The sequence below is a fragment of the Colias eurytheme genome, chromosome 25, assembly GCF_061535395.1.
Source record: "Colias eurytheme isolate Ceu_HAF_F1 chromosome 25, ilColEury1 Martin Lab GWU primary, whole genome shotgun sequence".
Taxonomy (NCBI): Eukaryota; Metazoa; Arthropoda; class Insecta; order Lepidoptera; family Pieridae; genus Colias; species Colias eurytheme.
Genome location: NC_143004.1, coordinates 7,504,034 through 7,518,427, shown reverse-complemented (window position 1 = coordinate 7,518,427; position 14,394 = coordinate 7,504,034). Strand labels below are relative to the sequence as shown.

The 14,394-nt window shown below is 31.2% G+C and overlaps 2 protein-coding genes across 4 annotated transcripts in view; one reads left to right on the top strand and one right to left on the bottom strand.

The window, feature by feature from the left end:
* The window catches only part of LOC149897740 (myrosinase 1-like), a 412,925-nt gene that overhangs the window by 70,525 nt on the left and 328,006 nt on the right, over positions 1–14,394 (bottom strand). The gene's annotated exons all lie outside the window — the stretch shown is intronic.
* Positions 1–14,394, top strand: part of LOC149897752 (uncharacterized) — a 175,573-nt gene that overhangs the window by 52,654 nt on the left and 108,525 nt on the right. The window contains exon 2 of the mRNA XM_090116324.1: positions 5,571–5,594. The gene's annotated coding sequence lies outside the window, so the exon portion shown is untranslated. The remainder of the gene's footprint in view (positions 1–5,570; positions 5,595–14,394) is intronic.

Sequence of the window (14,394 nt, the reverse complement as noted above, 5' to 3'; positions counted from 1 at the left end):
GTTCTAGTTTAAACCTTCGTTTTGATTAAAAGTGAAGTCCTATGCCTCCTATGGGGTAAGGGGCAGATGCATTATACATCTGTTTCACTGACCGATTTTCTTTAGGGACAAGTAGGTGATCAGCATTCTGTGTCCAGCCAGACCGAGACATTTTTTTTTCGTCTCCACCGGAAATCGAACCCAGGACTTCTCGGTTCTATGCTCACGCGTCAACCACTGTACTAAGGATTCGTTCAACGTTTTGACTACGTGGTGTTTAAATCATTACATAGTATAAAACAGCTTTTAGCCGTCTGTATGCTTACATCTATAAAATTACACAACAGATTTTGATGGATATGTTCTTTTTTAATAGGTAGAGTTATTCAAGAGGAAGGTATTTATGGTGAAAAATAAAACAAATATCACTCAATAATAGTATTTATTCTTAAAAACAATTATTTCTACTAAAAAAATTTACAGTTCTAATCAATACAATTTAATTTTTACTAGCTGCGCCTCGCGGTTTCACCCGCATGTCTCCGCTCCTGTTGGTCTTAGTGTGATTATCTTATATAGCCTATAATAATAGCCTTTCTCGATAAATGGGATATCTAACACTGTTAACATATCATGTGATTAATTTAGGATCCCTTTTCATTTTACAAAATGTTGGTCAGATTATATCTAAGGTGATCCCTTAAAATTAAATATCAATATCATGAATATGTTATTTAAAATTAATTGCAGAAATCCGATACTTTATCTGAAGCACATGTCATTATAGACAAGGGTCGTTAACCTGGCCCACCTTGTTAATATCGGATAATGAGACAGGAATATATTTTCATATTTTAAACATTGAGTGTATATATAGCTGGAATATCAATATGTTTACATGTTTGGGATTTGTAGGAATGTTTTCTTCTAGGTAAAAAGCTGATAGGATTTGTATTACATTTTTAAAGAGATAGGTCTGTATGTTTTTGCGAATGTTTGTGAGAATGTTTGTTACTCTTTAAAGTAAGAAGAGGTGATTGCATTTGCATGAAATTTTTTTAGAGATTATCGTCTGTACTAGTGAAGTATTTTATTATCTGTGGTCTGAATAAACATTAGTTACTATTTCTAATCCGAGACAATACTTTTAACACAGATACAAGTGAAAGTTTGAAGTTGGTTAATAAAACAAAGTCGCTTTCTCTGTCCCTATGTCCCTTTGTATGCTTAAATCTTGAAAACCACGCAATGGGTTTTGATGCGGTTTTTTAATAGATAGAGTGATTCAAGAGGAAGGTTTTATTATATAACTAGAGGTCCGCCCCGGCTTCGCCCGTGGTACATATTTCGCAATAAAAGGTAGCCTATTATGTCCTTTCTCGGGTATCAAAATATCTCCATACCAAATTTCATGAAAATTGGTTCAGTAGTTTAGGCGTGCGATTGAGTAACAGACAGACAGAGTTACTTTCGCATTTATAATATTTGTATGGATTTATTAAGGTAGACAAAGCGGGCGAAGCCGAGGGCGGTAAGCTAGTTATCAATATAAATGTAAAATGTTAAATTTGACTGTGATTTTAAGACACAAACCGATTGAATCGAAGATAATGTTGAATGTAGATACAATAATTTATGTGAATATGTGGAAAGAGAAATAAATGTAATCTTAATACTATTTAAAGGCGAAAGTTTGTAAGTATGGATGTATGGATGTATGGATGTTTGTTACTCTTTCACGTAAAACACAATATATAGAGGATAACTTGGATTAACACATAGGATAGGTTTTATCCCGGAAATCCCACGGGAACGGGAACTATGTGGGTTTTCCTTTGAAAATGGAAATCTAGTATCATAATAATTATTATGTGAATAGAAATATAAGGACTTTATAGTGTTGTATTAAAAAAGCGCTAAGCATAATAAAGGACTCATTTAACATTATAAAACTTTAGCAAATGTTCTTACACTTACTAAGGACCATTTACTTCGGCTCTAATGAGGTCTGAGACTGAATCTAGTATAAATGTTATTAAAAATAATGACGTCAGAAGTTTGCGCGGGAAAGTATTGAATGAGCGGTTCGTGAGAGCAATTATAATCTGTACTAGTTGACGCCCGCGGCTGCGTCTGCATTAAATACCCTTACTTTTGTTTTCATTATTGCAATGATGTTTGCTCGATCTGTCGATGTACCTACCCAAATAAATAAATAAGTAGGTACTCAAATAATTTTTGGTTGGTAACCCTGCGAAAATTGTTGAGTGGCAGCCCTAATGTTTTTATCGAAATTATAAAACAATTAAAAATAAAGAAAGCATGTCTTTCAAATAAAATAATTAATTTTTAAAGAATAAAAAACTCGAGCTTGGGTCGGCATGGCATTCGAACCCGCGTCTTTCGCCTCAGGCAATAAAATGAAAGCCTGTCTTTAAATCTGAAGCTATTTTTAAGAAAATAATACATATCTAGTTACATTTATTGTTTAACTTTGATTACACTTATGATTAAGAGTAACGAAGGTAATTAATGTGTTTATAAAAAGGTTTCGTTAATCATGTCTTTGCCTTATCAATCTTTTAACTAAAATCATCAAAATTAATTCACTACTTTAAGAACCTACAGAAAGACAAACATACATTAAAATATATATTCTTATTTCCCCCAGTGCCTCCTTAACAAAAGATTTTCGATTGGAAATTTCGAGATTCAATTATTATTAATTCATTCCTTTTATTCATTCCAATACCACATTAAATTGATTGTATATGTTGATTGTAAATCAAGCAATTTGTTGGATGTTTGATTGGATTGTGATTGGAGATTATATTATGTTGTTTTATTCATATTAACTATAATATAATGTGTATCACATATTAGTAAGCAAATGCACAATGTTGTTTAGAAATAATTTGGATTAAACGCATTTGAAATAGAATTTGGTAGAGTGTAGCTGCAACGGGAATTATCGTTAATAATATTATTAATGACTTATGCTTTTAAATTATAATTTTAGATATAGAAATCGTGACATATAAAATTTAAGACAATGTTTGACTAGATAACGATACTTTATCTACGCTACACTACCTACAACATTACTAAAAATCTACACAATTTTTCTACGTATTCCAATTTTATCATCAAAAACCACCAAGTATCATTTTTAACACACACATATACCATGTTCAGATAATGAGCGTTTCGGCGCTATTACCCGGCTCGTTGGGCGGATATCCGGCAGGAAATTACCGTCTACATCTAAGAAACCGGTTATATTCGACAATGCTCTAAAAGTATAAGTAATGTTTAATTAGTCGTCTTCATATTGGGTTTTGTAAGTGAAATCTCGTCGTGTGATATAAATTTGTCATTTTGTTTTTTTACGGATGGTAGTTCTCCATAGATACTGCTTAATGAATCGGTGGTAAATGTTAAAAATATGTTATGCCGATTCAAAAGTGCTTCTAGAAGAAGTCTAATTGAATAAATAAATGTTTGAGTTTGAGTATAATTCTTCATAAATAATCGAATCTAGATCATAGTGTAGCTTAAATTATTCGTTATATTTAAAAATATTAATTACAGTAATGCTTTTTAAGATTTATAAATATTTTTACATTGAAAAAACTTTTAATTAATGTTAAGTCATCGCGAAGTCCTTTAAAATATTTGTTATTCAACGTTCGTTGCAGTTTTTATATCAATGCTATATTTCTCCACGAAAATATAATCTTGATCTCAGAGGTCAACGAACTTGGGGATTGAGTTGCAATCATACAATGTTAAACTTATGTATTACTTGTCGTTGCGATATTAAAGTATCGTTTCAGTGCATTCTTAACAATTTATTTATGTCTGTACAAGTATTCTTTAAAATCTTGTATTTGTCTCATTTCTAACCAACGTTCCTGAAAAACGTTTTAGTTTATTTTGCTATCAGTAATTTATGAAATAATTTTTGTTATTACAATTGAGAAATTACATAAAATATACGTAATTTTTTTAAAGAATAGAAAGGGCGGGATCACGCTTGTCCGAGAGGCGTCGCGTCTGACAAGGCGAAAGACTCGGGTTCGAATCCTGCCAGGCGATCGAATCCAATGTTAAAAAATCTAATTTATAGAACCAAATGATAATATCAAATCCATCTTATAAGTTGATTTAAAATAGTGCAACTTTTGATATATCAACGAGCTTTTATAAAACCGTAATCGTCGCTATCGCTTTCAAAAAACAACACAATAAAAAATAAATCAAAACTAAACACAAACTTGTTGGTTATTCGCACAAATGTATTATTCAGCAGTAACAAAACACGTCAAAAGAATGTTCCGATGCCAATCTATAAGTTTTGTTAACGAAAAATCGCTCAAGAAAATATACTTCAAAAATTGCTTACCAAACTTGTTTCTTCCATTGCGTTAATATTCTGGTTGAGTCATTATATTTAACGGTTGTCAGTTTGTCTATTCATCCCTTACAATTAATATTTCCATCCCGGATATAAATTATTAAATTCGGATATAAATTATTAAATAATTTAGAAACGAATCCGCTAAGACAAGGGTACAATTCAGTTTAATTTGAACTTCTTATCCGGGAACCATCTGGTACATGATTTCAATTTTAATTGGCGGTTGAAGCTATGTTACTCGGGTGAAAATTGAAACCAGATAAGTTTTACGAATTTCCGTATAATTTGGTATTTATTTTTTATCTGTATGAGTACGGTTAATCTATACTAATATTATAAAGCTGAAAGGTTTGTTTTTTGTAACGCGCTAATCTCAGGAACAATTGGTCCGATTTGAAAAATTCTTTCAGTGTTAGATAGCCCATTTATCGAGGAAGGCAATATGTCATCACGCTAAAACCAACAGGAGCGAAGCTACGCGAAACCGCGATGCGCAGCTAGTTTCGGATATTCGTAAAACTTATCGGGTTTCAATTTTCACCCGGGTAAGTTTTACGAATATCCGTATATTTTTGTATTCAATTCTTTATCTGTATGAGTAAGGTTAATGATAAAATTAAATGAATCGGGATAATTGATTGGGTGATTATCCGGATATAAATGCCGGATAAAAATATTGTATACGGCGTGTTTATGTTTACGTTTAAGGTTTTAATTTTATCAGTGATTTCTGGGTAAGTTAAAAAGCTCTATCTTTGTTATAAAATATGTTCGTATATAAATTATGGATTTTAAATACATTTTCTCAGTATTCTCTACATTTTAGTATTATGAAGACTAGATAAGCAATATATGTATTTTTAAACTATGTAAATGGCTGTTTTAATTAAATATTTGAAAGGTTTTTAATGGATTGTAATATGAGATTATATTATATAAATAAGTGCTCTTTGTTTCTGTGAAAACATTACAATATAAAAAAAAAACTATGAACCATACTGATGGATTTGCACCTATGCTAAAGTTGTAAACGTTCAAAATTGTTTCGATTTTTAATATTGTTTATTTGTTTAATATGATATTTATTGAAACATTCGTAGTTTTTGCGTTTTGTCGGCTTAAAAATTGTATTTATTATAATATTTAACAAACTGTGTATTTTTTGTTACAGATGTGGTGTTTGTGACATTTTCTGGTTTGTATTTATAAATTAAGCTTAATTCACGGATTCATTAAAAACATGCCAAATTAATTCGTTTTTACATGTACCTGTTGCTCGGAGAAACTTCAATCCATACTAATATTATAAATGCGAAAGTAACTCTGTCTGTCTGTCTGTTACTCAATCACGCCTAAACTACTGAACCAATTTGCATGAAATTTGGTATGGAGATATTTTGATACCCGAGATAGGACATAGGCTACCTTTTATTGCGGAATATTTACCACGGGCAAAGCCGGGGCGGACCACTAGTTCTCTATATATTTATCTTTTCAAAAAAAATGTGATCTAAAAGAAATCTTGTTAAATTTATATCAAAGTTATACATTTCATAGTCCATCTACACTATAATAATATTATAAATCTGAAGAGTTTGTTTGTTTGAACGCGCTAATCTCGGGAACTACTGGTCCCATTTGAAAAATTCTTTCGGTGTTAGATAGCCCATTTATCGAGGAAGGCTATAGGCTATATATCATCTCGCTGAGACCAACAGGAGTGGAGCACTGCGGGTAACACCGCGGATCGCAGCTAGTGAAACATATTTTCTTATAATATTTACGATCTTTAAAACTTCAATGTAATAGCTACAATAAAGTATATTTACTTTTTCGTTTTGCGTCTCGAGCTCTTCCGTTATAAACGATACTTCTTTAAACAAAAGTTTTTCGAATTTGCTAAAACAATAATATCGTTGGACAAACTTCCTAGCGCCTGTCCACGTAAAGTTTGTTACCCAAGCGTACTGTAATACGATGTTTTTACACCTACAACGAAGAATACCTTTACTATTTTATATAACCTGAAATTTTGTTACAAATCTAACTTTTAATGAATAGATAGTTTCGTAAAAAGATAAAGGTTCCAACGATTTTAAGTTTTATTTTGTTTTATATTTTTACCTACGAGATTTCTGCCCGCGTTTTCCCGTTCCTGTGGGATTTCCGGGATAAAAATAGCCTATGTCTTATTCTGGGTCTTCAGCTACCTACATACCAAATTTCATTGAAATCGGTTCAGTAGTTTTTATGTGAAAGAATAACAAGCATCCATCTATCCATCCATCTTCACAAACTTTCGTATTATTTATAATATTTTGAAGATTTATTTTTATGTACGAATATTTGCTATAAGAGAAAAAAAGAAGAAAAAAGATCGCAAAAAGGAATGAAATGGGAAACCAGACCCATTTAATTGAGGTATTCAATTTCTAAAAATAATGCCATAGGCAAGAAATTAATCTAAAACAAAAAATTAAGACAAAATGTTAAGCAAAATAAAACGTTTATTATTTTGGCATTCATTTTGAAATTTAACTTGTAGCCCGGTATTAGTTAAATTTGTAGTAAAAGTGTAGTGGTATAAATACTTATTAGTATTTATACCTACCACTGTTAGTTGCAGCCTACAGTCACATTTACATTCTACAACCCCGCTCTATGTCTCTATGTCTAATATCTACCATATTCTTTCCGAAAAAATAATTTTATTCCCGTAGTTTTTCAGTCAAAGACGAAGAAACGTCTTCCATATAAACTTTCAAACTTATGAAGTAAAAGTTAATAAAATGCTCAAACTTAAACGTTTAGTTCTTTTCAGTTAATTTTATAATTACTTCATTTTAATTTTCGTACTTAAAGAAAACTTTGATTAATAAAAGAAGAGAAAACCGCAAAATATATCTAACTGAAAAATTCTCAGAATTGTTGTTTACGACTTGTCGATTCAATCAAATATTGTATCGATTTAAACTTTTACAACAGTTTCTGGTTATCTTTTCATTTCAGAAAATGAACATGAAGGTGCGATTCAAAATAAATCCAATGCACAAAGTGCTCTTGAATTACCGTTTCTATAAAATATTATCTTTGCATTGCCTAGCAGACATAAAATAATACATTCTGTTTTACCTACCAATTTCCTTATTTACTTTAAAAGCGATTATTATTATTACTATTTACTTTATTCGCAATTTAAGCGATAAGGTCTTCATATTTCTTTTTTACGATTTTTGTGCTTAAATTTCACTAGTCAATATACTATTATTCATTCAACTACAAGAAAAATCTATGAAACATCTATCGCGTCTAAAAGCAATGCGTAACTAGATTTATCCGGTTCAAGCTGGATCAGGAGCCGGTTAAAACCGCATTATCTGGAACAAGTCTTGAATCGAGCATGAATTTTAAGTTATTGCCCTCCGCTAGAGGCTTCGGAGGATTTATTATAAGGATGTGACATTTATTTGGTTTATTTACGGTTAGTTGAGTTACTCCCACAGTTTATATGTATGAGTGAATTATAGTAAAAGAGCGTGAAAAATATATTGAATTTGATATTAAGATATTAATTATTAAGTTTTTTATTGAAATACTTTATAAATATAAATTTTTAAAGAATAGAAAAAATTCGATGCCGAGACGGGGTTCGAACCCGCGTTTTCCGCCATTCCAGAGTGTGGGTACGTCGTTAAAAAATTATAAATAAATTATGTTTTCAATTAAAAAAAGAACGAATGTTTAATAATTCAACACCAAATGTATAATCAATAAACACAAATTATAATGTATACAGTGGAACCACTTCCTTTCAGGAAGTCGGTAAGAACAAAAGTTAACTTATGATTAAATTAATGAGTGAAACATACTTTATTAAACATTAAATTAATTTTATAGAAATGAATATGTATCAAAATAACTTATTATTATAAAAAAGCGATAGTTGTAATAGATACATAATATATAAAAAAAAATATAGCAGCAGAATTTTATTTAGAGTTGATTTATAATATACAACTAGCGGTCCGCCCCGGCTTCGCTCGTGGTACATCTTTCGCAATAAAAGGTAGCCTATGTTCTTTCTCAGGGTCTAAAGATTATCTGTGCCAAATTTCATTAAAATCGTTCCAGTAATGTGTGAAAATCATACATACATACAAACCTTTCCTCTTTATAATATTATTAGTATTAGTATATTAGTATAGATAGTACAGATATAATATATGCATACATAAATAAGAAAACTACGATAAAATAATATTCAGAATTTAAAGAATTTGATTAATTAATGTTTAAAATTATTTAAGGCAAAGTTTTATATGATGATACTAATTAATGTGATATCGAATTATAGGAAATATTTTCAGTATCAGTGTGTGCGTATAAGTAGGTATGTTTATCGTATATTGTTTATGTGTGAGTTAGCTTGGAAGTAATTCTTAGAATGTTTCTCAAAGCATTCAATATCTATCAAATTGATATCCTCTTTACAAATAAATGTAATATTAATATAACTGTCTTCAATATATAAATATTTGTCCTTGCTCTTATACTATAAAGGTTACGGAGGACTTCAGTATATCGCAATTTTCCAATTACATTTTATTAAAAATATAAAAGAAAATGCCTTTAAAGCGTGTAAAACAAATGTTATGAAACATTAAATTAAGGTAATTGAAACCTTATCTCTATTACGATGGGGTTTAATTTTGTTTGCGTCATGTTTAATGGGTTTGTTAACTTAACGTCTAAAGATTGGCTCTCAGAATTTTAATGTAGGGCTAGTGATGTGCTGGGTTGTCGATATATTTTAATAAATCTTAAATTTTTAAACACACCTCAAAATTAAAACTTATGCACACTGAATGTTTTTTTAAGCCAATTTGAAAAGACCTGATAACTAATAACCTGATTTTTTTAAACGAACTGGTCTTGCCCGGGTTATAATAATTTTACTAGTTCTAAAGAACTAGTTAATTTAAAAATTATATTTTAATTTGTCCTGCCTATAGCAAATATGCAAATTGGATATATCTTGCTTTAACGTGTGCTTTATAAAGCACACGTTAAAGCAAGATATATCCAATTTGATGCAGTCGTTTAGAAGTTATGCGCGTACAAACACGGTTATTAATTTTTTATTCATATCGATAAAATATGTTTTATCTCTAAACAATAGTGTAAGAAAAGTTTGAAAAAACTCGACATCGCGTTATTAGATCTGATAGTAAATAAAATAAAATTTCAAATATTTCTCACAACGCTCTCTCGTTTCTCATTTATCAAAGCACGGACTGTTCAAACTAAACAATGAGTTTTGATTGAACGAAAGATAGGCTGTCGATGTAAGCGTGAGGTTTAGTTATTAAAATATATATAACTGAATAAGTAAATGATTGAGAAACATGTTTGAGTGAGAACACAATATAAATATGTTTTGTATAAATTCGCTTACGATACAGGCCATTTGTATGATTATAATAATACAATTTTCTTTGACTTTCTTTACTCGTAACGTTACGTGTAGTAACCCGTCCTCTAAAATCTGTATTACTAACACTTTATATTAGACTCCTTTGAACCTCTGCACCAAAAAGGCTGTAAAGCTACTTAAAATTCGTGTGCAGTCAAACCGCATAACTACAAAAAAAACGATGACCAAAAAACATCGATACTTGCACATCACTACAGGATATTATCTGAATATTTAACAACTCGGTTGACATTTAACCCGCGTCTGAAGTGTCCTACGGGACGCAGTGTGGTTAAGTTTTTATTGAGTGTTAGTTTGTTAATCTAATATTTTAGTGATGTTATTATAAGAAATTAATTACCTTATGACTAAGTAAAGGCTATATTGGATTCCTATCTATTTTTAATCAATTAATAAATTAATTCATTTCCTATTGATGATTTTTTAATTATCTATAATTTATTGGATACATAATTTTTACTAATTTTAACTGCGGTAAAAGTAGATAAATGTACAAATCCACTGTTAAGTTCAATAAAAACAGCTAATTTTTATGTGAAATGAAATGAACAAAACTTACAAACTTAACGTTCAAAATCAACACACACCTTATAATACATTTTATTGTTTTATAAGTTACCTATTTGTATTAACGGGAACAATATTAAATTATAAACCCACGAGGCGGTTTCGCGAAAGGCTAATAACATCGCGAGGGCAATGACCTTCCATTTTAAAAGTGCCATGTTTTAATAAAAATAGCATCAAAATTAAAAAAAATTTATTTATGTTTTATATATTTTATACTTGCAGTTACATTATTTTAGAATACATTGTGACAATAAAACTACGAAACTACGGTTAAAAGTGCAATAAAAAGCTGCAACAGAAATATTAAAATGTCGACACGAATGAAAAATCAATTTTTGCTACAATCTGTGTCCACTTTGAATAAATAACAACAGATAGTTGACGGCAATATATCATCTCTCCCGTTGTGTTTACTGATAACTACTGTGTTTTATATATACTTTATTATTTCATTTTTACACAGAAATGTCTGTATTGCTTGCAATTTGTTTAAAAAATGATTTTATCTGTAACTAGCGGTCCGCGCCGGCTTCGCCCGTGGTACATATTTTCGTTTTCTCTAAATAAAAACCATCCTCGTACTTCAAGGAATATAATAAAAAAAGAATTATCGAAATCGGTTCAGCCGTTCTCGAGTTAAGCGCTTACCAACACATTTTGCGATTCATTTTTATATATCTAGCGGTCCGCCCCGGCTTCGCCCGTGGTACATATTTACGTTTTCTCTACATAAGAACCATCTTCGTACTTCAAGGAATATAATAAAAAAAGAATTAACGAAATCGGTTCAGCCGTTCTCGAGTTATGCGCTTACCAACACATTTTGTGATTAATTTTTATATATAACTAGCGGTCCGCCCCGGCTTCGCCCGTGGTTTATGTTTACGTTTTCTCTACATAAGAACCATCCTCGTTCTTCAAGGAATATAATAAAAAAAGAATTATCGAAATCGGTTCAGCCGTTCTCGAGTTATGCGCTTACCAACACATTTTGCGATTCATTTTTATATATAAGACTAGCGGTCCGCTCCGGCTTCGCCCGTGGTACATATTTACGTTTTCTCTACATAAGAACCAACGTCGTACTTCAAGGAATATAATAAAAAAGAATTATCGAAATCGGTCCACCCGTTCTCGAGTTATGCGCTTACCAACACATTTTGCGATTCATTTTTATATTATAGACTAGCGGTCCGCCCCGGCTTCGCCCGTGGTACATGTTTACGGTTTCTCTACATAAAAACCATCCTCGTCCTTCAAGGAATATAATAAAAAAATAATTATCGAAATCGGTTCAGCCGTTCTCGAGTTATGCGCTTACCAACACATTTTGCGATTCATTTTTATATACATACTAGCGGTCCGCCCCGGCTTCGCCCGTGGTACATGTTTACGTTTTCTCTACATAAGAACCATCCTCGTACTTCAAGGAATATAATAAAAAAAGAATTATCGAAATCGGTTCAGCCGTTCTCGAGTTATGCGCTTACCAACACATTTTGCGATTCATTTTTATATATAAGAAGATATAATATATAAGAAGATTTGCAATACGTGTACGAAGCATGAATAAAAATTCATGATGTTTGGAATTATAATAATCATTACTAGTATTATAAAGCTGAAGAATTTGTTTTTTTGTTTGTTTGAACGCGCTAATCTCGGGATCTTTTGGTGCGATTTGAAAAATTTTTTCGGTGTTAGATAGCCCATTCATCGAGGAAGGCTATTGGCTATAATATAAGTATATAATAAATCATCTCGCTAAGAACAACAGGAGCAGAGCACTACGGGTAAAACTGCGAAGCACAGCTAGTAGCTAATAGAATTACATCCTACTTCTAACTAGTCCTACTAATATAATAAATGGAAAAGTTTGTGGGGATGGATGGATGTTTGTTACTTTTTCACGCAAATACTACTGAACCGATTACAATGAAATTTGGTATGTAGGTAGCTGAAGATCCAAGATAAAATAAAGGCTACTTTTTATTTATGTTGAGTTTGAGTTGAGTCGATCGCTGTTGTCTGTAAGTGCAAAACTGATTTCGATAATTCTTTTTTTTTATAATATTCCTAGAAATACGAGGATGGTTCTTATACTTATAATATTATGGAAAGAAAACGCAAACATGTACCACAGGCGAAACCGGGGCAGACCATTAGTTAAATGTATAATTATTTCGTGTGTGTGTTGTGTTCTGTTTCTGTAAGAATAAAATCATTTCAAACATTAGGCATAAATTCGAAGAGAAGAGATACACTGTGAGGTAAACAATACGCCAATCGTACATAAATTTAATATGGAAATAGTTTTCTCGACAAAGGCTAATGAAAGGATTCGTTGGAATAATCTCCATCGAAATTCCTAGAACGTCGAACATCGAACAGAAAACAATATTGTATATTGTTTTCTCTTAAAACTGATAGATAAATAATCTAGGTATAGATAATATATATACGATATTAAATTGAAACTAGAAAAATATATAGAACCAGCTGTGCCCCGCGGTTCTCGGCAGTACTTGATTGGTATTAGCGTAATGATATGCCTTCCTCGATAAATTTCGATAAATGGGCTATCTTACACAAAAAAATTTTCAAATCGGACCAGTAGTTCCTGAGATTAGCGCATTTAAATAAACAAACTCATGAGTAGGTATAGATCAAATAGATAAAAGAACACTAAATTTTTAATGTCATAGAATGCCAATTAAGTATTAACCTGCCTACCTTCCTAATGTTACGTATAGAATTTATTTTAAAACTAGATTTCCGCCCGCGGCTTCGCCCGCGTTTTCAAAGGAAAACCCGCATAGTTCCCGTTCCCGTGGGATTTCCGGGATAAAACCTATCCTATGTGTTAATCCAAGTTACCCTCTATATGTGTGCTAAATTTCATTGTAATCGGTTCAGTAGTTTTTACGTGAAAGAGTAACAAACATCCATACATCCATACATCCATAAATCCTTACAAACTTTCGCCTTTATAATAGTATTAAGATTTATTACGGTTACGAGGTTAGATTCGACAACTATTTTTATGAAATTTCACATTAAAAATACGAAGAATTTATAAGGACTATTTCTAAGGAGAATGTCCTTCGCAGAGCTACTTACTTCTACGTTAAGCATGCCAACAGAATGACTTTCACGAATAACCTTTGCAGAGAATTTTATTTATAATATAATAGGTATTATAGTACTATGTTTATGATTAAAGCATCGAGTTCCCAAAAAAGGTATTGGAAGAAGAGTTCAATCGATAGATTTTAAACAAATTTGAAGACATTTTTTTGGCGTGAAAATCCTGCAAAATTATAAAACTAATGTTTAAAGATGGAGATTTCAAGTTGTTATGATAATAAATTATATTTTCCATAGAAACTGCTTTCCGAATCGGCGGTAACTGGCAAACCATGACGATTTAAAAGTGCTTTTAGAAGAAGTCTCATTGAATGAATAAATGTTTGAGTTTGAGTTTAAACGCGTGTAGAACAACTACGGGAATTACTTTTAAATATCTCCAAAGTAAACAGGTTCTGTTCCGTTTGATTGACGCAACATTTACCCCAAAACAAAGGGAACTCTTGGGGGAAATTAAATTCCACAAAAAGGCGGAATTGGATTACGGGTGTTTAGATTAAATAATATTTGCGTGACGTCATGAGTTGCGACAGCTGCTTCGTTTGTGTTTATTTCTTACCATTGTGTTTATTTAAGCACAACTATTGCATTTATTCATTTCTGTTATATAGTGTTTTCTTAGTAAATGATAATTACGTCGGGTCGTTAGTTCTATGCTTGGTGAAAATGGTTATAATAAAGTCATTAGAAAAAGAGATATTTTCTACATAATGTTACAATATCAGTACCATGTGCTCATTGAAAATACATATATTACATTGAGATGAAACTTAAACAAAGCTTC